The 26098-nt window shown below is 43.3% G+C and overlaps 1 non-coding gene across 1 annotated transcript; it reads left to right on the forward strand.

Annotated features, from left to right (window-relative positions):
* The first annotated feature begins 18225 nt into the window (after window positions 1–18225).
* On the forward strand, window positions 18226–18300 carry Trnas-cga (transfer RNA serine (anticodon CGA)). The gene has a single exon. It is a non-coding gene; the product is annotated as a tRNA-Ser (tRNA).
* Window positions 18301–26098: the final 7798 nt, after the last annotated feature.

A 26098-nucleotide genomic window follows, 5' to 3' on the forward strand; every position in this document is an offset into this window, starting at 1 on the left:
GTTTCATTTGTTGCATTAATTGCAATAATAATGTATTAGAGTCTGGAATCTGTTCCTCTATGCTTTTTGGCAGTGCATTTGCACCGGCAAAATTCACATTTTGACGAGCAGAAAATGTGTCTTGACTTATTTGAGAAAATGGTAAAGACGCAGTACCTGAATCTACAGTATTTGCAAGATTGTGTCCTTTCATTTCGGATTCCTGAGGCGAACTGTTGCCGACCGATCGATCGATAATGCTTCCCTGTTCACTAATTGTTACACTGTCTACACCATTTCCCTATGCACAGTTATCAAATTACTGGTTTGAACATTAGTTAATTCACTACACGGTGGCGCTAGCACACTGCTTTCGTCTTCACTGACATTTCTCAGTTTACTTTGGAGCCTAGTATTACGTTTTTCACACGCCATTATTGTCACAATATTTCACACGACAACACAGAAAAGCACAATTTGAAGAGCAAAATAAAAAAAAAACACATTAATATAGCACTGAAAATAAAATCTCGTTAATTGCTAGTGCAGCTACGCAATACTTGGTGCAAATCTACATGCACGCCACAACTGTTTTACTGTACAACAATGAAAAACTACAACTACAAAGGAAATTCTCTCTATAATTACGCGCTAGCAATAAACAAAAGCTACTCTAATTACACAAACTACAAGAAAAAAACTCTGAAGATTGCAGGTTCGAATCCTGGCAGGTTCGCCATATGTAACATCCCCTTAGAAAAATTATTGAATTACTGTACTGATAAACCTCTTATGTTATTTGGTTTTCATACAGCTGAGCAAAACTGAACACACTTAGACATTATTCTCTTTACTTATTCTGATCAACACTAAACTGACACACAATATTTTTTTAGCGCAACGTGATCTGACTTTGAAAAAATCCCTACAAAAGAATGGCCCTGATTAACAATAACCTGTACCTTTCACAAATCACTTACCTTACAAAAATCTTCGTTACTCGAACTACTGCAATACAGTGAGTGCCACTACTGCCAGCTAAATAAAATATTCAAACTACTAAAGGCACTAACTACTAATAGGCATCGTTAGCAAATGAAATATTTTGATGGATAACAAACAATGTATTTACCTTAATAGTGTCAAAAGTCATAATATATATAGCAGTTCATGACATCCAGTCTTGCAAATTTCAAAACTCCTCCATTTCTCTCCCCACATCCACCACTGCTGGTGGCTCACCTCCAGCTGCGCAACGCTACACGCTGTTAACAACCAACAGCCCAACACTACAATGGCAGACAACAATGCAAACTAGCCACAGACTGCACACAGCACAGCCAGTGATTTTCAGAGCGCGACTTGGCGTTACCAATATAAAAACCTAAACAGCCTACTTACAACATTTGCATTATTCGTCTTTACAGTGGTTGCTAAAATTGTACTGCGGCAACACTTCAGGATCCTCCTATTAAAAGCAACTGTTGAAAACGGAGTTGAACGTTTCTAGTTTTGTTCTGGTACTCCCAGTTTCACTTCCAGTGACATCTATGTGTATCTAGACGTTACCTTTGGTACAACTGACAGGCTTTGGGTATTGTGAGAGGTCTGCCTATTACATTCTCTTACAGTAGCCGACAGCCGTTGAAGTCTTCAGGTGGTATCCTTTTCACAGCCAAACGCATTGTGTTTAACATTTCTGTATCTATAGACCCGATGTTAGTTTTTATACCTACTGCATAATAGTGGCTGTTTGTAGAGACTTGGAGGATGCCTCTTATCACAAGCTGTTCTAATACGTTCATGACTATTCAGTGATTGCTCGAACAGTCCACAGGTATATTGCCAGGCCATAGTGCCTAAATTGTACAATATTTCGGCGATCAGACATGTCGCCTCGTCAGGTGCGCTGACGAACTGAGCTCCCGAGGGCGAGGAGCCGATTAAAATCCCCTCCCCCCGCGCGGGCCGCTCTCAGCAAGAAGTACGAACTGGTGACCAGGGCGTACATAGCAAGCACATCGACGCTACGACAGTTTCCGACGCCCAAGTCTTCGCGACTGCCGGCGAGCGGGCGTGGACGGAAGATGGTGCGGTCGGTGGGGGGGGGGGGGGGGGGGATATAAAACGGGCCGCCCGCCCTCAGAAGCTCAGTTACGTGCAGGGGTGCCGCAGGGGTCGGTTCTCGGCCCCTCGCTGTACTCCCTGTACACTGCAGACGCGCCGAAAGTGGCAGGAGTCGAACTGGCGCTGTATGCTGATGATACAGCCCTGTTGACATGCAGCATGAATGCCCAGGTGCTGAGAAACCGCCTCCAACGCGGGTGCGACGCCTTGGGCTCATGGGCAACAAAGCGGCGGTTGAAATTCAACGCCACAAAGAGCCAGGCAGTCGTCTTCACTCGAAGACTTCTACCGCCAGGGCTTACGCCGCTCGAAATCCTGGGAGAACCCATCCCATGGAGTGGGACGGCAAAATACCTAGGGGCTACCCTAGACCGCAGGCTCACCTGGAAGCATCATATCCGTGATGTGAAAGGGAGAGCAGTTGGACGCCTCCGCGCCCTGTATCCACTGCTAAACCCGCAGTCGACTTTGCCACCGCAACACGGCATCACGCTTTACCTAACATTGGTTCGCCCACTGTTAGAGTATGCGGCCGTGGTCTGGGGGAAAGCCGCAGATGCTCACATTGTGACTCTGCAACGGATACAGAACCGCGCCCTGAAGACTGCTATGCATCTTCCAAGGCGCTTTTCGACGCGCCAACTCCGCGAGGACACCGGAATCCTGCCTCTTCGAGAAAGGTTCCGCGCCATCGCCAGGAAATTCTACGAGAGGACGGAACACTCCCGCAACCGGCTCATCCGTGGACTGGGCCAACAACCACATCACAGGCCAACCACGCGCTGGCCTGACCTGCTGAGGGATTAAGTTTTACTAATCCCCCAGCGGAGTGTGTTACTTTTTCTCTTACAGGTCACACCAGCATGGAAAATTCGACAAGTGTGTTAATATATTTTTCTTTTCTCTTCCACAGGAACCGCAAGAATGACAAATCTGTCTAGACTGCACCATTCTCGAGCCAAGGATCGGCTCGTCTTCACAGCGTCAGCGTCAGCGTCAGAAGCTCAGTTCGTCAGCGCACCTGACGATGGCGACATGTCTGATCACCGAAATATTGTACCGTTTAGGCACTATGGCCTGGCAATATACCCGTGGACTGTTCGAGCAACAAATACGCCGGGAGAAACTGAAGAATCATATTCAGTGATTGGTTAACGGTTCTTCTAATCTAAGCGCCAATTTCTGTTCATCTTGCTGCACAGAGATAAATGTTTCGAGTTTCTCCTTGAGGTATGCAGTTACTGTCTGTGTGTCTAGTTTACTGAATATCCAAATCTATATACTTGTTTTATGGTAGTTCCCTCCTTTATTTGGTAACTACTGTTGCCACAACTGCCCCATGATAGCAGTTGCAGTGCAGACATTCTCAAACAGGTCAGCTCTGTTTTCACCACTAGCTTTATTATAATTCCGTCATGAGTGGGTTTCCGAACTGTTTCTTCTATGTAATCTTGAGAGAAAGCATTCAATACTGTTTCGCAAGATATCTTGTCGCGCCCTTCACTCAGAGAATTGTAATTATACATGGTGAGTTGTTTGTGCGACAGAAGTCGCATCGAAGAACGGCGGCCATAATATGACGTTGGCTTTTTGATGGTAGGTGGGGTCGTGTCAGAGATATGAAGGGCAACCTCGTTTTTTTTTTCAGTGGGACGCTATAGTTTGGCACTTATTTTCTGATAGCGGCTATCCAGACGAATCCAATGATGTGTAACAGTAAGGTCTTTAACAGTCAACGAGGGTCAAAAAGGAGACATTAACGTCCATTTACAGGAGGTGTTCGAAGTGATGATCATTGGTATCAGTGCAGTGCTGCAATCTTGTTACCATGGATTGAGTGGTATTCCTTATCACTTCGGCACTCATCGAAACACACACACTGACAGTTCTCTCTCGTATATCGTGCAAATACTAAATATTCGCTGAATACGGCGTATCCATGTGACGTGCCATTGACATGTTACCACCATTCGACGGTTTCGCAATACAACACTAATCGGAACGTTAAGACCAGTATCACCGAAACAGGCCAATGTGAATGGTATATTCCTTCGAAGAACAAGTCGATATGCTTTTTATCTACAGGGAATACCAACGAAATTTGGTGAGAGATAGAGACTTATACACTGAAAGATATCCTCAACGTACCCACCCTACACGTCATACATTTAAATATGTGTATGATAAATTGCGAACAACTGGATATTTAAGCCATCGGAAACATATCCGGCAAAGGAAAGTTACTAACGAGGAAACGGAAATTGGTACTCTTGCCACTGTGGTTCAAGGTCCGTGTGATAATTTGCGCCAGATCGCAAGGGAATCTCGCATGAGCCAGAGTAGTGTTGTTCGTGTTCTGCATCGTCATAAATATCATTCTTACTATATAAGTGTCCACCAAGAAGTAACTGGTACGCATTGGATGCGCTGTATTAAATTCTGCCCATGGGCTCAACTTCAGATTCAGAGGGATGACACATTTATTAATTTGATTTTATTTACTGGCGACGCTACATTCACGAACACATTCACATTAATTTGCATAACATGTATTACAGGACAACTGCGGCAAGATGCACACCAAAAACCGTGATCGGTGAACGTATAGTATGGGATTCTGGAGGAAAGAATAATAGGCCCCTACTTCATCGAAGAAAATCTCAATGGTAGGAAGTACACCATATTCCTGCAAGAAACATTAGGTCTGTTACTGGAAGAAATACCTTCAGGAACAAGGAACCGAATGTGGTATCCAACATGATGGGTGTCTGGCACATTTTTCGCTGATGGCTAGAAATGATTTGCAGAGATAATTCCCAGATCGTTTGACTGGACGTGGAGGAGATGTGTCGTGGACAGGTCGTTCGCCACACTTGACGTCTCTGGATTTTTTCTTGTGGGAATTCGTAAGACATTGTCTATAAAGACGTTGCAACTACACCTGAAGAGAAGAGAGAGAAAATTGTCAGAGCATGTGCTTCGATAAGTGCCGATGTGTTAAGGAATACCATTCAATCCATGATAAGAACGTTGCAGCACTGCATTGATACCATTGGTCATCACTTCGAAATGGACGTTCATGCCTCCTTTTTGACCTTCGTTGACGTTTAAAGATTTTACTGTCACACATCATTGGATTCGTCTCTACAGCCGCTATCAGAAAATATATACCAACGTATAGAAACCAATTTGAAAAAAAAAAAGTTGAGTTTCATATCTCTGAAGCGACTCCACCTAGTAACAAAACACGAAGGTCCTATTATGGCCCCCGTTATCCCATGCAACATTTGTCACACAAACATTTCAGCTCCTACCATTCTTTCGGGCTTATTCTAGGTGGCAATACTTAGTGACCCACCCTGTGGATTGCTGGGTGTTTAGAGTCTCCTCTAATAATGAGAGTATATTTAGAAAATATGTGAATTAATTAGCTGAGGTTTTCTCTTACGTTTTCGGTTCCACTTGGGTGTCAGTCTGGCGGTAGACAGAAATATCCATTTATAAGGTGATACCCTTCCCTAAAGCTCAGTCTTGGCCAAACAATCTGCCCCGCAGCTGTAATCTCTATCTCAGTTGTTTTGACTTTACTGTCTACTGCTCTGAATATGCTACCACTATTTGTCATTGGCCTAATCATTTTATATAAGCTTACATTTATTCCAGAAATGTCTGTGCTGTTATTTTCAAGTTTAAGGGAGCCCTCCGTTCTTAATACTATGTGGGGTCTACTGTGCTTTAGGTGCACATCGAACTGCGGCACTTCGTTACACTTTGGCATATAATATCTAGGATTTAATAGTTTCATCTGGGTGTGTGGGGCGTGGGAAAAAGAATTTGACTCTTACACTGAAACACCTTATGTCATGTAATCTTCCTTATGTGTATTTCATTGTGCCTAATAGATTTTCTACTGGTCGTTTCGTGAATGCATGGCTTCATTGGTATAATTAATCTGCTTTGTCTGTGCATGATTCCTATACGTAGTGTAGGAATTCAGTTCATTCATTAATTTTTGAAATTAATAATGGCTCCACATCTATATTACTAACACCACTAGCGTAAAGTAAACAGTATTGCATTGTCGTACGAATCACCTAATTCGTAGTTTCGTGCCTTCTGCAACCATAATGCACTTCATCACAGATCAGTTTCATTTCTTCAGCAGCTTGCACATTGAAAATACAGGCCAATGGCTGCGTCAGTGTCGTTAGTCTTTCATACCAATACACGCAGCTCCAGCATCTCACACTGGTACAAATACACTCCTGGAAATTGAAGTAAGAACACCGTGAATTCATTGTCCCAGGAAGGGGAAACTTTATTGACACATTCCTGCGGTCAGATACATCACATGATCACACTGACAGAACCACAGACACATAGACACAGGTAACAGAGCATGCACAATGTCGGCACTAGTACAGTGTATATCCACCTTTCGCAGCAATGCAGGCTGCTATTCTCCCATGGGGACGATCGTAGAGATGCTGGATGTAGTCCTGTGGAACGGCTTGCCATGCCATTTCCACCTGGCGCCTCAGTTGGAACAGCGTTCGTGCTGGACGTGCAGACCGCGTGAGACGACGCTTCATCCAGTCCCAAACATGTTCTATGGGGGACAGATCCGGAGATCTTGCTGGCCAGGGTAGTTGACTTACACCTTCTAGAGCACGTTGGGTGGCACGGGATACATGCGGACGTGCATTGTCCTGTAGGAACAGCAAGTTCCCTTGCCGGTCTAGGAATGGTAGAACGATGGGTTCGACGACGGTTTGGATGTACCGTGCACTATTCAGTGTCCCCTCGACGATCACCAGAGGTGTACGGCCAGTGTAGGAGATCGCTCCCCACACCATGATGCCGGGTGTTGGCCCTTTGTGCCTCGGTCGTATGCAGTCCTGATTGTGGCGCTCACCTGCACGGCGCCAAACGCGCATACGACCATCATTGGCACCAAGGCAGAAGCGACTCTCATCGCTGAAGACGACACGTCTCCATTCGTCCCTCCATTCACGCCTGTCGCGACACCACTGGAGGCGGACTGCACGATGTTGGGGCGTGAGCGGAAGACGGCCTAACGGTGTGCTGCACCGTAGCCCAGCTTCATGGAGACGGTTGCGAATGGTCCTCGCCGATACCCCAGGAGCAACAGTGTCCCTAATTTGCTGGGAAGTGGCGGTGCGGTCCCCTACGGCACTGACTAGGATCCTACGGTCTTGGCGTGCATCCGTGCGTCGCTGCGGTCCGGTCCCAGGTCGACGGACACGTGCCCCTTCCGCCGACCACTGGCGACAACATCGATGTACTGTGGAGACCTCACGCCCCACGTGTTGAGCAATTCGGCGGTACGTCCACCCGGCCTCCCGCATGCCCACTATACGCTCTCGCTCAAAGTCCGTCAACTGCACATACGGTTCACGTCCATGCTGTCGCGGCATGCTACCAGTGTTAAAGACTGCGATGGAGCTCCGTATGCCACGGCAAACTGGCTGACACTGACGGCGGCGGTGCACATATGCTTCGCGGCTAGCGCCATTCGACGGCCAACACCGCGGTTCCTGGTGTGTCCGCTGTGCCGTGCGTGTGATCATTGCTTGTACAACCCTCTCGCAGTGTCCGGAGCAAGTATGGTGGGTCTGACACACCGGTGTCAATGTGTTCTTTTTTCCATTTCCAGGAGTGTAGATTACATATTCCCACAGAAATACATAAGTGTGAAGGTTCCTAACGCCAGTATATTATACATTTTCTTCCTATAGCCCATGATAAAATTGGGGAAAATAGACAAGGTCATGAAATACAAGACATTTTCTGATAGCGAATGCGAGCAGGTAGCTACTGTTTCCATCTGAAGAGGCCTAGAGGACATTTACGAGGAGCAACGGTGTTCCCTCAGATCAAGTGAAGTGAATTAAACTGAAATCTGTAAGTCGAACTATATTACGGACCTTGGTACCAAAAGAATTTTAACATTGAGACAATTACGCTACTGGACATTAAAATTGCTCCACCAAGAAGAAATGCAGATGTTTAACGGGTATTCATTGGACAAATATATTATACTAGAACTGATATGTGATTATATTTTAACGCAGTTTGAGTGCATAAATCCTGAGTAAGCAGTACCCAGAACAACCATCTCTGGCCGTAATAACGGCCTTGATACGCTTGGACACTGAGTCAAACAGAGCTTGGATGGCGTGTACTGGTACATCTGCCCATGCAGCTTCAACACGATACCACAGTTCGTCAAGAGTAGTGACTGGAGTATTGTGACGACCCAGTTGCTGGGCCACAATTGATCAGACGTTTTCAGTTGGCGAGAGATCTGGAGATTATGCTGGCCAGGGCAGCAGTCGAACATTTTCTGTGTGCAGAAAGGCCCGTACAGGACCTGCAACATGCGGTCATGCGTTATCCAGCTGAAATGTAGGGTTTCGCAGGGATCGAATGAAGGGTAGAGCTACGGGTCGTAACACATCTGAAATGTAACGTCCACTGTTCCAAATGCCGTCAATGCGAACAATAGGTGACCGAGACGTGTAACCAATGGCACCCCATACCATCAAGCCGGGTGATACGCCAGTATGGCGATGACGAATACACGCTTCTAATGTGCGTTCACCGTGATGTTGCCAAACACAGATGCGACCATCATGATGCTGTAAACGGAACCTGGATTCATCGGAAAAAATGACGTTTTACCATTCGTGCACCCAGGTTCATCGTTGAGTACACCATCGCAGGCGGTCCTGTCTGTGATGCAGCGTCAAGGATAACCGCAGCCATGATCTCCGAGCTGATAGTCTATGCTGCTACAAACGTGTCCAACTGTTCGTGCAGATGGTTGTTGTCTTACAAACGTCGCAATCTGTTGACTCAGGGATCGAGACGTGGCTGCACGATCTGTTTCAGCTATGCAGATAAGATGCCTGTCATCTCGACTGCTAGTGACACGAGGCCAATGGCATCCAGCACGGCTTTCCGTATTACCCTCCTGAACCCACCCATTCCAAATTCTGCTAACAGTTATTTGATCTCGACCACCGCGAGCAGCAATGTCGCGATACGATAAACCGTAATCGCGATAAGCTACAATCCGACCTTTATCAAAGTCGGAAACGCGATGGTACGAATTTCTCCTCCTTACACGAGGCATCAAAACGACGTTTCACCAGGGAACGCCGGTCAACTGCTGTTTGTTTATGAGAAATCGGTTGGAAACTTCCCTCATGTCAGCACGTTGTAGGTGTCACCACCGACACCAACTTTGTGTGAATGTTCTGAAAAGTTAATCATTTGCATATCACAGCGTCGTCTTCCTGTCGGCTAAATTTCGCGTCTGTAGCACGTCATCTTCGTGGTGTAGCAATTTTAATGGCCCGTATTGTATGAAATTGTTATTCGGAGCTGACTGGTAATGTTGGAAGAAGTTAGAAGCATTTAAAAAATGAACTTTAGCAAATGTTACTAGTTTTTTCAATAAGTATTATACGTTGTGACTGGCGAGTATATCGGACGGTAATAATTAAAGTACAGCTACTCACAAAAAGGTCCAGTGCGGAGTGTGATGATCGTATGGCAATGAAACTTGGTAGATATGCTAACACGTCAAACGACGTGAAGTGGGATGAAAAATTAGTTCAAATTTCGGCCACCAGATGTAAATCTGGCGCTATTCACTGTTTGTGTGAGAGCATGACAATCGCGCTGTCATTTGTCTCACCATAACGTGAGAGAGCAGTATGGCTGCCGAGATGAGAGACCGTGCGCTACTAGTGTAACTTTTTTATGTGAACAGCAGCAATTACAGCGCTGCATTGAGAGATATCGCCAAGTGGAATGTCTGAACAGAGGCTCGATCTCATGAGAAGCTTTATAGATGATGATAATGAAATTCGAAAACACGGGTGAACTTGGTGTGGCACTTCAAAGAAGGCGATTCAGAAGACCCTTATGAAAATAATAATTGATTCCCTCGCAGCATTGCTAAAACTGTAATCTCTAGGTTAAGACAGACGTATTTCCTATTTATCACACAGCATATATCATATCAGGACCACGCGGAAATGATTCAAACGTTTCAACTGCTTGGTCCAAGGGGAAACCGAAATGTCTCGCCATGAGAGTACCAGTAAATTGGCAAAACAGGCACTCAGGAATGGGGTAGTAAAAAAAAATACGTTTCTCCTGGCGGTCTTATCGGCGTGCTCTGAGTCACAGTCGTGGTTAGAAACGAATCCAATAATCGAAGAATTGCACAAGAATTGATTGTATAGACAATTTCAAGACTGAAATTAAGCGTTGCTTGCTACCGACAACACTTTCAGTTGAGAAAATTGGTACACTTGCAACTGTGGTGCGAAGCAGAAGGGAAACCATACATAGCGGCTACCTTAGAGCTAGGAGTCGCAGGGGCTCAATAGGGAATTTGTTTAAATGAAGAGCTCTCCGCTAATGTGCTGAATCTCTTGGCAAAAATAAACATAGGCTTTTGAAATAGGTATTTTTAGTGCACACACTATCGAAACAAGTTTCCTTCGACCCTTTCCCACCTATCTCGCAGATGCTCCAGAAAAATTTCCGCTAGGCATTCAAAGTATTGCCATACTACAGCAAAAAAAAAAAAAAAAAAAAAAAAAAAAAAAATAAAAATAAAAAAAAAATAACAAGTTGGTGGTGATTTAATTTTATGGCAAATATCGTTTTGTATATAATAACATGCAATTACCGAGGAGAAGCAACTGAAAGAGTTTAAAACAAATAAGTCGCCAGGTCCGGATGGAGCCTCACTTCGATTTTACAAAGGGTAATCTACGGCATTGGCCCTTTACATACCTTGCATTTATTGCAACCCTCTCGCCCAGAGCGAAATCCGAAGTTTCTGGGAGAAAAGCGCAGGTGACTCCTGTGTACGAGGAGGAAATATCTACGAGCCCAGAAAATTTCAGACGAATCGGCACGGTTTTAGATAGCGTCGCTCGTGGAAACTCAGTTTGCCCTTTTCGCACACGATATGCTGCTAACGACGGATGAAGGGCAATAGATTCCCGAGAAGCTATCGACCTCTGCCGCATTCCACACTGTTAACGAAGGTAAGAGCATACGGAATAGGTTCCAAGATATGTGAGTAGCTTGAAGACTTCTTAAGTAACAGAACCCAGTACGTTATTCTCGACGGCGACAGTTAAACACAGATAGGGGTATCGTTAGGTTTCCCCCACGAAAGTTTTTGGTAGGACCGCTGTTATTTTCTATGTTCATTAATTATCCAACTGACAGGGTTAGCAGCAATCAGCGGCTGTTTGATGATCGCACTGTCGAATACGGGAGGGTGTTGTCGCTAAGTGACTGTCGGATGATATGACATAGACAAAATTTCTAATTGCTGTGATGAACGGCAGCTAGCTCTAAATGATGTAATAATAATAATAAAGCAAGTTCATGCATTTCAGTAGGAAAAAACAGAGCAATAACATTAAAGTGCAGCGTTAGTAGTGTGATGCCTGACGTGGTCACGACTATTAAATATACAGGCATAACGTGGCAATAGCGAAGGTGACAGACCGACTTCGCTTTACGTGGAGAATTTTTACGAAAGTGTGCTGCATCTGTAAGGGAGACCCCTTAAAGAACATCAGTGCACTCATTCTTGAGTACCGCTCGAGTGTTCAGGATCCACAGCAGCTGGCATTGAAGGAAGAGATCGTTGCACTTCAGAGGCTGCTAGAATTGTAACTGGTAGGTTCGAACAAATATTACGGACATGCTTCAGAAACTCAAATGAGAATCCCTGGTTGAAAGGCGTCAATTTCTTTTCGAGAAACACTAGTCAGAGAATTAAGAGGCCCAGCACTTCAAGCTGCCTGCAGAATGATTCTGCTGCTGCCAACGTACATTTCGCGTAACCACAACGTAGCTAAGAGAAATTATGGGTTGTATGGAGGCGTATAGGAACTCGTTTTCCCCTGGCTGTTTTTGCGAGTAGAACAGTTAAGGAAAAAAATTAGTAGTGGTACACACTACCCTTCGCCATGCACCTTACAGTGGTTCTGGAGTTCGGATGTGGATATACAAATCATTAATTGTAAATAGCTCATCCTTCGAGTACGTCTTTAATCGGCCAATGAAACGCAATAATTGTAAATTGTCAGAAAAACTAAACTATCTCCAACTTCTACTTTCGTCCCATTAAGAGCAAAATCGATGGCACATGTATTTAAGGTAAGAGTAATATAGCAAATAAGAACAGGAAATATGTTCTGAAAGTCTCAATGCGCCAAAAATGAGGCCAGTTTTTGCCGTTAGGTGGAGGGATACCAAAACAGCCGACAGCTTGACCCCGAGAATATAGCAAACAGTGTACTGTGCGTGTTCTGTGATTGTCCTTGGCTCCAGCAAGGTAAAAGACGGGGATGATCCTTTCAGGTCACCCTGGTTTGAGTTTGAATCCGGAGCCAGGTCGTGGGGGACCTACGGAATGGAAAAATTTGAACAGTGATGCTATGAATCCACCAATGTCCTGTTGTTCACTCATAAATTATGCAATTTTCCTCGGTTCGACTCCATCAACGCCGCTGAGCTAAAATGTGAGTAGTTTCTCCGTTAGGTAAGCCCGTCTCATCCTTACTTTCCCTTGGTGCATACTCCATCCTATCTCTCTGTTTATGGCTTTGTGTGTGTGTGTGTGTGTGTGTATGTGTGTGTGTGTGTGTGGGGGGGGGGGGGTGGGTGGGTGGGTGGGTGGGTGGGTGTGGGTGGGCGGGTGGGTGGGAGTTTGTTATGTGTGTGTGTGTGTGTGTGTGTGTGACAGAGAGAGAGAGAGAGAGAGAGAGAGAGAGAGAGAAGAGAGAGAGAAATCTCTAATAGTGTTATGTTTAATTGTAATGCAACCTTTGCACACTGTCAGGTGCAAAGTTATCTATAATGAACGCGGTTTAGATAGGCCAGTAGCAACGATACTCTTGCTGCTTAAGGTGTTAATAAACGCCCTTTACTTATTTTTCTCTGATAAATGTAATTTTTTGTAGGACTGAGTAACTGTCGTGGAAGGAGATACCTTATCCGATGCAATTCGCGGTAAACAGGATGTCTGCTGTCAACAATATTCTACATACCTTTCATGCAAGTGGGGAAAAAAAGTCCGACTTGCTTGTGCAAGAGATAAATTAGGTAATCATCGTCGATCCCATGTGACTTCGTTTGACATGCGAGGCAACATTTCATCAAAAGACCATTCCCTCCCATTCTCCCTAAGTAACTACCACCCAATCGTCTCCACCCTTGTCGTTTATGCAAAGTGAGAGTGTATCGCGAAGGGTGTGAGAGACAGAGTATGTAATGACTACCAAAAAAGAAGATATACTAAGCATGCACAGCAGGATGGAAAACTTGAATACAGGGCACAGACCAGAACTATTTTCTCGAAAAATATTGAAGAGGTAATAACTTTTAAGACAAATTTTTCCAACGTATTTCAGATCAAAAAATGTTTCAGTTGAGACATTATTTAAATCAATGACGCGTTTCACCCTTTTGGGGCATCTTCAGATTGTGTAAAGTAGTTTCATACGTGACCCATTAGTCACCCATCGGTAACTAGCTACTTTTACACAATGTAATGGTGCCCCAAAAGGATGAAACGCGTCATTGACGTTAAATAATTTCACAACCGAGTCTGTTTTTGTTCTGAAGCGTGTTTAAACCGGTTTCTGTAGCAGACTGCCACGATGGAATGAGAAAATTTCTTCTAACTTATTTACAAAATGACTTGCTGTCATAACATAAAAAATCTCTACAAATTCACTGTCAGAGACAATGTAATTTCAGGTTAAATGGTTCAAATGGCTCTGAGCAATATGGAACTCAATTTCTGAGGTCATCAGTCCCCTAGAACTTAGAACTACTTAAACGTAACTAACCTAGGGACATCACACATATCCATGCCGAGGCAGGATTCGAACCTGCGACCGCTACGTTCTCGCTGTTCCAGACTGTTAATATCAGGTTAGCAAGGAAACAAAATAAAAAGTGCGCAGCATAGCTTTTAGACTTGACACAGAAAAACAAGAATGAACTTCGTACACTTTATTACATACAAAATCTGAGATCGAGAGAAGATGACGTATAGGTATCGGGATATGTTTTGGTAAGTAGAAAGAAAAAAAAAATTGTCAGAAGGTGGCGTTCAAAAGCCTAAATTCGAAGGCATTGGTTATGTTAAGACAGAATTTCTGATGAAATTTATGTATTCTGACACTTCATTTAAATTTGTCTTTAATTCTTTATGTGGCGTCTTTACTTTCTTAGTGTATGTTTTATAAGAGTTGTGGAAAGTATTAAAAAACATGGGATTGCCAGATCATCTCATTCACCTACTCTTATATTCAGACCTAGTAACCACGTTGAGAACCATATATGGAGCAACTAAATACGTCAGTATTGAGGAAGGACTATGTCAATGCTGCATATTTATTCAGTAGATGAAGAAGAAATCGGAATTAAAACAACTGAGATAAATATAAGTAACCTTAGACATGCAGATGATACCATACTGATGGCATACAATGGAAAAGAGTTAAGATCCTCTTACTGAAGGTGAAAGAAGGAAGTGCAAAGGCTAGTTTAACATTGAATGTCAAGAAAATGAAAATTATGGTAACTAAACCTATCACTTGACGGCGTACAAAGGGAAAAGCAATGGAGACAATTTCTATGTTCAGTTATCTCGGCTTCCAGATTTCTGCTGCTCGAGACTGCAGCCACGAAATCTAGAGACGCTTGTTACCAGGCAGAATGTCCATCCTTTACAATGTTTTAAGCAATGGAGAAGTGACTTCAACAGCGAAGATCCATAGTGAGGGCTATCCTCTTTCCAGTTGTAGTGTGCGGATTTGAGACATTGACCAATAGAAGGGCTGAACAGCGTAGGAAAGGCACCTTCTAATTATGACGTCGAAAGAAACTCCTTAAGAATTCCGTGGAGCGAAAAGGGAACGAATAGGTCGGAATTACAGCAGTTAAAATCGACTGCTCCTTGAAAAATCTGATACTGAAACAATAACTAAGGTACTTTGAGCACATCATGAGAAAACATGATTCGCAGGAAAATGTGCTAATGTTGGGAAAGTCCTTAAGTAGACGGGGGCGGCCAAGGATGAGCTGGATAGATGGAATAGCAGAAGTAATGGATTCCAATCTGGGATCTTTGTGGGAAAAAGTGCTGGAGAGAAGAAACTGCCGTGCTTTAGTTCTAGGACTCACCCAGAGTCGGAATCAACAAAACGAATAGAGAGAGAGAGAGAGAGAGAGAGAGAGAGAGAGAGAGAGAGAGAGAGAGAATGAGGAAGGGAGAGGGAGAGACTTTATTTATTCTATTCCTTTATGCATAAAACTTAATATTTTTCTATCCACAAGCGGAAAATTATTTGCAAATCCCTACGTTTAGAAATAACAACAGACGTTGTAGCTTTGTTCTGTATGTTGTTTCTACTGTTCGATTCTTTTATTTGTTATCGTAATCAGGGAAAAATATTTTTCTGCGTTGGAAATGAAAATACCGCTGCTGTACATCTTTATTTTCTCTTCTAAACGCAGAACTGTGTTTTCATTCAATATTCGGTTATATAGGCTGCCGGCTTAATCCAAACTGACAACGAACAGAAGAACTAAAATCACTTGCTTTGGCCTGAATGTAAACTGCTATATTATCTGTGTTCATGCTTTTAGTTTTTGTATTTATTATCGACCATAGATAATATTATAAAATCTCTCAGTGCTAGGGGGCTAAAAATGCAAGGAGGACGCATTTCTCGCCTCGCGGTCGAGAGGGGCATGAGAGACAGAAGACAAGAGCGAACAATAAATGGACTAGAATGAGAAATTCTTGTAACACAAAAGGCGGCGATTAGGACCTGGGCAGAGTTAGGCACGTGACAGAAGGGAATTAGTTTTTCCCCTTATCTGTCAGCTTTAACGACATTTAAGTCAAATCATCTTAAAATATTCGCTCTTTTATACTTGTTAGTATTAATATCCCTGTTATGTAATACAATGTATCGTGTCGAAAGAGCTACATGATACATTATGTCATGTCGTATAACATGCCAATCTCCTTTGTCACGTGTCATTACAGATTAGAAAGCATGCGTCCCCACTCATTAATACCTCCCATCACAGATGCACCCCACTCTAGGATATTTACTATTACAGATGCACATCACTCTCTAGAAACACATACATTTGTGTCTACTTATTCTTACACCCTTCACCATAGACGTAAGAGTAGTTGAGCCTACGAGAGCTTACTGCACTGGCCAAGCAATGTTAACTCGTATAAAAAGCACAAATACGTCAAGATTAATCGATTCGAACAGATAGTTCCCATCTTTTACATCCCTAACTCTGACCAGGACGTATTCGCTTTTTTTTGTGGTACTACAGAAGAATTTTTAATTCTGGTTCCCAGCATTTCTCTAGCTTTGCAGTCGATGCATGTTTTTGTTGCCTCGGGCGACGACTCATCAGGTATAGATTCCTTTTACTTTCTTTTCAACCATGTTGTTTATAACGTCGATATGGATAAAGTTTTCGCCAAACCACAGGACAACCATGAGTTACATATATTTCTCCACTTTCTTAGAAAATTTGAACCTATTCGTGCAAGGCTGAAACATAGAAAGAAGCCAAATTTTTCGAAGCAGTTCTCAATTTTTATTTACTTGATTCACTTTTAACGGTTTTCACTCATTCAATTTACTTAAGAACGCATTTACTTGCTATATCTATCTGGACTTAAAAACATTGTAGTTCGACAACGGATAGAGATTATTGGTTAAAAATGGTTCGTTTTAACTTTATCTACCTTCGTGGAAAGTTGAAATGGGCCGTAAAAGTTTAAAATGTAGAAGTGGAGCGCTTAAAAACCAGCGAGAATAACATGTTCTCGTCATGTAAATTGCAAACGAAGCAAGTCTTTTTCATATGGTTAAAGCTTATTTTAGACCATCACGTTAACCAAATTTGAACCATCAGTATTGCTCCAATCAGGAATTATTTAATGGTAACTGTTTTTGCATGTACAATCCGAACGATGTAACTGATTCAGCACTTAAAATCCGAACGGTACACATACAAATGGTGTCGGTAGCTGGAAACTGATTTAAGCCTAATTAAAATCTTTTCCAAAAGGAATTAATCGATTCTCACAACTTTCCTGGGCGCCGGCTTCGGTTCGTCGTCAAAGCCTTGCATAATTTACTCTAACATAGCTATAGTTACAGTAAGACACATGATAGAAAGAGCTATACAAATGCCGCTGATCTAAAACGTTTTACGGAGTTTTTTAGCTCAAATAGGAACCGAGCATCAAGACCCCCCCCCCTCCTCACACGCCCCACGCCCAATGAGTAAACAGCGATTCTATGCGCGGCCTGGTCAGACGTACATTGAATAGCCAAAGAAACTGGTACACCTGCCCACTATCGTGTAGACTCCCCGCGAGCAAAGAGAGCACCCAGGAACACTCTTTTGAATTTAAACCTTTCCGCTGGCCACCAAATCCCCCAGACATGAACATTATTGAGCATATTTGGGATGCCTGGCAACGTGTTGTTCAAAAGAGATCTCTACCCCCTCGTACTATTACGAATTTATGGACGGATTCATTGAGTCAGTTCACTCCAGCACTATTTCCGACATCAGACGAGTCCATGCCACGCCATGTTGCTGCACTTCTGCGTGCCATCTGTGGCAGCTCTCTAAGGCCTGTCCTCTGTCGGGCGTTCCGTTCGCGGTGCGCGCCCGCCAGGCGCTGCTGCTGCCCGGGGAAGAGACAACACAAAAGAAGACACGAGAATTACGTCTCGTACATACTAAATTAACACCAAGAAGTTCAAAAACTTAACTACCAAAGAACACAGATGAAACTATATAATTCGTCCCTGGTTAGGAACTCGTAAACCGTCACAAAGTCCGTTACTCCCTTGTTGCTACTGCTGCTCAGTCAGCGGCTTGTAATGTGTTGTCTCTTCCCCGGTGATCCCGACTTGGAGCTACTTTGTAGCAATTTTGTGGGATGAAACTTCCTGGCAGATTAAAACTGTGTGCCCGACCGAGACGTGCTTCGGTAGCTCAGTTGGTAGAGCACTTGCCCGCGAAAGGCAAAGGTCCCGAGTTCGAGTCTCGGTCGGGCACACAGTTTTAATCTGCCAGGAAGTTTCATATCAGCTCACACTCCGCTGCAGAGTGAAAATCTCATTCTGGAATTTTGTGGGATGTTTTGTCATCGTTGGCCCCGTTCTTGCAGGATCCTTTTCCCGCCGCAGCGATGTCGGACATTTGATGTCTTACGGATTACTGATATTCACGGTGTACCGTAAAATGGTCGCACGGAAAAATCCCCACTTCATCGTTACCTCTGAGTTGCTGTCTCCCATCGCTCGTACACCGACTATAGCACCACGTTCAGACTCACGCAAGTCTTCATAACCTTCCATTGCAGCAGCAGTAACTGATCTAACAACTGCACCAGACACTTGGTACACTGAGGCGCCAAAGAAACTGGTATAGAAATGCGTATTCAAACGCAGACATATTTAAACTGACAGAATACGGCGCTGCGCTTGGTAACGTCTATATAAGTTAAAAAGGGTCTGGTACAGTTGTTAGATCGGTTATTGCTGCTACAATGGCAGGTTTTCGAGATGTAAGTGAATTGGAACGTGGCGTTATTGTCGGCAGACGAGCGATGGGACACAGCATATCTGAGGTAGCGATGATGGGGGATTTTCTTGCACGGCCATTTCACGAGTGTACCGTGAATATCAGGAATCCGGTATAGCATAAAATCTCCAACACCTCTGCGGCCGGAGAAAGATCCTGCAAGAACGGGGCCAACGAGAACTGAAGACAATCGTTCAACGTGACAGAAGTTCAACCCTTCAGCAAACTGCTGTAGATTGCAGTGCTGGGCCATCAGCAAGTGTAAGCGTGCGAATCATTCAACGCAGCATCATCGATAAAGTCTTTCGGAACCAAAGGCCCACTCGTGTAACCTTGATGGCTGCGCGACACAAAGCCTTACGTCTCGCCTGGGCCCGTCAACACCGACATTAGACTGTTGACTGCTAGAAACATGTTCCTGGGTGGACGAGTCGCGTTTAACGAGCGGATGGAGCGTACGGGTATGGAGACAACCTCATGAATCCATGGACATTGCATGTCAGCAGTGGACTGTTCAGGCTGGTGGAGGCTGTGTAACGGTGAGGGGCGTGTGCAGTGGGAGTGAAATGGGACCCGTGATACGTCTAGATACGACTCTGACAGGTGACATGTGGGTACGCATCCGGTCTGATCACTTGCATCCATTTATGTCCGTTGTGCATTCCGACGGACTTCGGAAATTCCAGCAGAACAAAGCGACACCTCACACGTCCAGAATTGCTACAGAGAGGCTCCAGGAACACTCTTGTGGGTTTAAACACTTCCGCTGACCGCGAAACTCTCCAGACATGAACATTATTGAGCATGTCTTGGATGCCATACAGCGTGTTTTTCAGAAGAGATCTCCATCCCCTCGTTCTCTTATTGATATATGGACGGATTAATGATTTTCCTATAGCAATTTTTCGGACATTAGTCGCGTCCATGCCACGTCATGCTGCGCAATTCCGCGTGTTCGCGGGCCCTACAGAATGTTAGACAGGTTTACCAGTTTCTTTGGCTCTTCAGTGCATTTGTGACAGCGCTTCCAAGACGAAACGACGGGAAAGTGAGTGCACTTTGACCTTCACAACAGGACTAACCAGTCACACGCCTTACTCGATTTAAGAACTCACAAAACCCTAAATCTGGCTGGCCATATGTAAATGAGGAGCAGTTACATCTCACTCGGTTGTGCAAGTACCCCCACCAAAAAAGTACGTTTTCCAAAACTGTGAGTACGTGTGTGTCGCATCAAGAAACCTGAATCCTACCAGTTGGTTACATAAATCACTGTACACGACAAAATAACTCGAGAACAACCCAGGAAAACAGTTCGAAGAACTGCATCTGACACATTCACAGAGTCCTACTAGGTCCTCGATTATACCATTCCTGTCCAGTCAGAAGCGACAGAAGAAGAGTCTCTCTTCGTTGTATGTTTCTAGCTGGGCTAGACTATAAATCATTATAGAGTTAATGTAGGTTAAGTATTTTTTTAACAGTTCACTTCACAGCCTTAACCTAACGTCTTGGAAATCTGTAGTATTTTTTATTTATTATTTTTCCTTTTGACAATGTTGTTTGTATTTACGGACAGCTGTGTGGAGATAAACGGAATAATAGTTGAAATTTACCAGTGACATTAGGAAACGCTACGGTCAAGCCCTGAAGACCACGTGATAGTCAACCCACTGCAATAACGGAAAAAAATAATTGCAGTTGAAAGCAGAAAATATTGTTATTGTAATTATTGCAGTCAATGACGACCAGCATTGAAACTCAGTCGCCCTCAAAGACCATAGTTACGAAGTTTATGCATATTCTACATTCTACGCGTACGCAGTACTGTGAACTCCACTGCAATATAACGGGAGAATCAGCCGTTCACTGAGTTGGATAAATTTAATTATGGGCGGAAAACAACGTGATAATCCGCCACAGACGCATGACAGTCATAAAAATAGACTAATTAGCAATAATACTAATTGAAAATTGTATACGTCTTCATTAGTGCCTCTGAGCTTACGTCTCTCACTTTGAATACATAGCTTTACAGTATTAGTACGTCTACGTCTACGTCTACGTCTACGTGGCTACTCTGCAGATCACAGCTATGTCTTTCCGTGTGAGCTCTGATTTACCTTATTTTATTATGATTATAGTGTCTCCCTATTTAGATTGGCATCAACAAAATATTTTCACATTCGGAGAACAATGTTGGTGATTGGAATTTCGTGAGAAGATCCCGCCGCAACAAGAAAAGCCTTTGTTTTAATTATGTCCATCCCAAATACTCTATCATGTCGTGACACACTCTCCTCTACTTGTCTATAAAAATTTGTTGTTCTTCTTTGAACTTTCTCGACGTGCTCCGTTAATCCTATCTGGTAAGAATATCACACAGCGCAGCAGTATTCCAAAAGAGGACGGACATTCCTAGTGCAGGCTATCTCTTTAGTAGATCTTCTTGATGCAATAATATACCAACAGCCGTATGATTTGTAGAAGTTTATTTTATTTTATGAACTTTTATTTTATAAACTTCTACAAATCATACTGCTGTTGGTAAATGAAGAAGTTCATGCCAGTCGTCGTCGCACGACCCATAATGGATCAACGAAGACTTTAGTATACCTGTTGCACCTTCTAAGTGTTTTGCCAATAAAATGCAGCCTTCAGTTCGCCTTCCCCACAACATTTTATGTGTGTCCGTTCCAACGTAAGTTATTCGTTATTTTAATACCATGGTATTTAGTTGAATTTACAGCCTTTAGATTCGATTTGTCGTGTAAGCGAAGTAGAAAGGATTTCTTTCACCACTCATGTGAATGACCTCACACTTTTCTTTATTTAGGGTCAGTTTCCAGTTTTCACATTTACCGTATCTAAATCGTTTTGAAAATGGTTTTAATTTTCTGATGCCTTTAGAAGAAAATAAACGGCAGTCCCATCCGCATACAACCTGAGACGTCTGCTCAGATTGTCTCGTAAATCGTTTACATAGATTAGAAATAACAGAGGGTCTACAAAACTATCTCTAGGAACGCCAGAATCGCCCTAAATCGTTCGCTATGATAAGGAACAGCAGAGGGCCTCTAACACTACCTTGGAGAACGCCATAAATCACTTTGTGTGTCAGTAGACCTGTTCGAGATAATCCATACTGTATCCATTCGCCGGGAAAGCCTCAGATCACATAATCCATATGTTCGAGCACAATGCATGTGCAGAATCCTGCCGCATATCGACGTTAATGATATGAGCCTGTGATTTAGTGGATTATTCTATTGCCTACCTTGGGTACTGGTGTGACCTCTACAACATTTCAGTCTTTGGACATGGAAATTTGATCGGGGAGCGGTTGAAAAGGACTCTTAATTGCATCAGAATACTCTGACAGAATCCTAATAGGTATGAAATCTAGAACAGAAGACTTGCTTTTGTTATGTGATTTAAGTTGTTTGACTTCACCGACGATATTTACTTTTAAGCTACTTGCATTAACAACTGTTCTTGATTCCATTTCTGTAATATTTACTTCATCTTCTTTGATGAAGAAATTTCGAGAGGCTGCGTTTAGTAATTCTGCTTTGGCAGCGCTGTCCTCGATATTATTTCCATTGCTATGGCGCAGAAAAAAAGGCACTGGCTGTGTACTGCTGCTAGCATATTTTACGTATGACGAGAATCTCTTTAGATTTTCTACCAGATTTTGAGACAGAGTTTCGTTGAGGGAACTATTACAAGCATCTCACATTAAAGTCCGCTCTAATTTTCGAACTTCCGTAAAAGATCGTCAATTTTAGGGATTTTGCGTTCTTATAAACGTGACATGCTTCTTTCATTGTGCTTGTATCAATTTCCTGACCTGATTTGTGTATCCTGAAATCCGTCGTCTGTTAATTTATTTGATATAAATCTCTCAACCGCTGTCGATACTATTTGTCTGAATTCAAGCCACATATGGTCTCCACTTACATTGTTAACCTGAAAAGAGTGGAGATTGCCTCTTAGGAAAGCGCCAAGCAAAGTTTTATCTGCTTCTCTGAATAGATATAATTTTTGTTTCCTTTTGGAGGATTTGGGTGTAACAGTATTCGGTCTCGCTACGATAAGCATGTGTCCATTAATTCCTGTATCCGTTTTGAAGCTCGTTACTAGCTCAGGATTATTTGTTGTGTTTCACAATCGTATTCTAGTTTGCTCATGAAATAATTGCTGGAAATAATTGTTAGACAAAACGTTTACAACAAAATCTGATGATGTAACTCTTCGGGCTTTCCCGGCGAGATCTTGACATGTGGAAAAAGCGGGTCTACAGCCGGATGTTTGTGTCGCTCTGGTACAATATTTCGGTCACGTAACTCGTTGCCTTCTTCAGGTGCTACCTGAGACTGTCGTGTTGGAGGATCTTGTTCAGTATTTATGCCGAGAGGGCGCTGGGTGCTCTCTTTGCCGTCCGCGCCCGCCTGGCGCGGCTTGTAATGTGTTGTCTCTTCCCCGGTGATCCCGACTTGGACGCCATCTGTGGCAGCTCTCTAAGGCCTGTCCTCTGTCGGGCGTTCCGTTCGCGGCGCGCGCCCGCCAGGCGCTGCTGCTGCCCGGGGAAGAGACAACACAAAAGAAGACACGAGAATTACGTCTCGTACATACTAAATTAACACCAAGAAGTTCAAAAACTTAACTACCAAAGAACACAGATGAAACTATATAATTCGTCCCTGGTTAGGAACTCGTAAACCGTCACAAAGTCCGTTACTCCCTTGTTGCTACTGCTGCTCAGTCAGCGGCTGTTGCCTGACTGCAGTAGAACAAGCGATGGCAGATGTGTAATCATTGACTGATGGCTCAAATGAACCTGATGAGTCAGTGGCTCTGAAACACATTAAAATCTTAGACCAGTGAAACTGCGAAGATTCTGAGGCAAGATAAAAATATAACAGATTTATTAAGTCAGTCTTATTGTCGCCTAAATTTGAGGTCAAATCTCACAGCAAACTAGTTTTTTCGTCTTGTTACCATGAATAACTGGAGAAGTTAAAATGTGATGAACAGTGGCTGTTACCCCACGAGGTCTGTAGCAGTATTGTGGATCCTTTTGCTGGAGTAGATAAGAGTGCGTCAGAAGGATGTTTCCGTTAAGAGAGCTCACGCAATAATTGTGTACCCCAAGTGTCCAAGCAGTTTCGAGGCTCCCTTAATTAAGAACTGAGAAAAGTTAAGATGGCTGTTGTAATGATTCAAATGGCTCTGAGTACTGTGGGACATAACATCTGAGGTCATTAGTCCCCTAGAAATTAAGACTACTTAAACCTAAATAACCTAAGGACATCACACCCATCCATGCCCGAGGCAGGAGTCGAACCTGCGACCGTAGCGGTCGAGCGGTTCCAGACTGCAGCGCCTAGAACCGCTCGGCCACTCCGGCTGGCGCTGTTGTAATGCAACAGATGTCTCTCTCCATTTGGGTAAAATGCACGGAGCGTTCGTATAACGATATGAAAGTGTCAAAAAAGCCGTTCTTTGGAATGTTGTTCTACTGGCACGGCAGAGGGCTTCGAATATAAGTTATGTCATCAAAACGTGAATTTTTGCACTTTGTCGTTTTGTGGTAGGTTCGTATTGATAACAGCAAGTGTCGTTATCCATTAAGATGTTATTCAGGTAAGAAATGTTCAAGTTTTGCATTTCAGTCAAGTCGTGGCAGACGTCCACGTGTCGTTGTTTTTGTGTGGGAGTGAAATGTCATGAACATTTAATTTAGAAATGTTGCTCCACTGCGATATGTGACGCAGTAATGTTGAGAAACTACGGCCGCACGTCCATTACTTCACACTGCCTGCTCATAACTAACTGTTCAAATGCACATTTGTTGTCTACTGTTGTTAGTTTAAGCTGACACATAATTACTCCACTGACTTCGATTGTCATTCCAGGAAAATAATCAATCTCGGAACATGCTGGCGGACAGCGTATGCCGCGCGGGATTAGCCGAGCGGTTTATGGCGCTGCAGTTATGGACTGTGAGGCTGGTCTCGGCGGAGGTTCGAGTCCTCCCTCGTGCATGGGTGTTTGTGTTTGTCCTTAGGATAATTTAGGTTAAGTAGTGGGTAGGCTTACATACTGATGACCTTAGCAGGTAAGTCCCATAAGATTTCACACACATTTGAACAATTGGACAGCGTATGTGCGACAGTGCATGGATATTAAGTTTCCCGCGTCAGATAACACACGTTTAGTCGTTAGCATTGCTATGATCATTTCTGGCAAACGTAAAATGAGTCTGAAACGTGTCTGGAACACGTATGACTGGAACGTTTATCTCTGTCTTCCTTTATCTACAAATTATCCTTAGATAGCCAGACTTGGTTAAAGAGGAAAATGCGATACTAGTCGTCGGCTTTGACTAGTGACGTGACCAATGATAAACAACATGGCGTTTATGACGTCACCTGACTGTCGATATTCTGAAACATAAATGAGAAAGACAATTTTGGTTACAAGGATGATTCTATATCGGAAAGAATAGTCCGAATTACGGTTATTGTGACCAGTCGCATGTTAATAAGAGAAAGATGTCTTGGAAAGATGTTGAATCGAGTACCGTAGAAAGGGCTCCTCAGTTGTGGAGCAGACCATGCTACACTGCAAAAACTAAAAAATAGTAATTATAAAGAAATTAGAGCTATTATCTGAAAATACGCTTTAACTGTATCTCAAGTTGTGATTAGGGTATCTAAGTTCACCTTCATGTGAATCCTACAATATGGGGATAACGCAAGGTCCGATTCCATCGGTGTGCTTTGACCCATGACGTCATACTCTACACCAGTTATTAAGACAAAGAGTGTAATATTTCACTTGATCTATATACATTAAAAGAAAACAGCTATACCAGACACCCTCGTACAAAACAATTACATAGGCAAAAAATTACGCACAGAATCTCCTTCAGAATTAATGAAACCAAAAATTCTGGAAACGCACAGTCGGAATCAAATATTCGCTTGTCCTATGTAATTAAAACGCAGACAGTGGTACCAAAGATACCATACACAATCATACAATCTCGTAACGCAATTTTAAGTAGACCTATATAACGTAATGGCAGAGTTTGATAAAACGAGCTCCTCTCCCGCCAAAAGAAAAAACAATTAATGAAACACAAATTTTAAAACCCTTATTTGAAAGCGATTTCGGCCTCACAAACAAAGTACAGCCCCACGATTGATGAAAGACCGCATAAAACAATTTACAAGTCATTGACAACTATCAATTAATCAAGGAT

The sequence above is a fragment of the Schistocerca gregaria genome, chromosome 4, assembly GCF_023897955.1.
Source record: "Schistocerca gregaria isolate iqSchGreg1 chromosome 4, iqSchGreg1.2, whole genome shotgun sequence".
In the NCBI taxonomy this organism is placed as follows: Eukaryota; Metazoa; Arthropoda; class Insecta; order Orthoptera; family Acrididae; genus Schistocerca; species Schistocerca gregaria.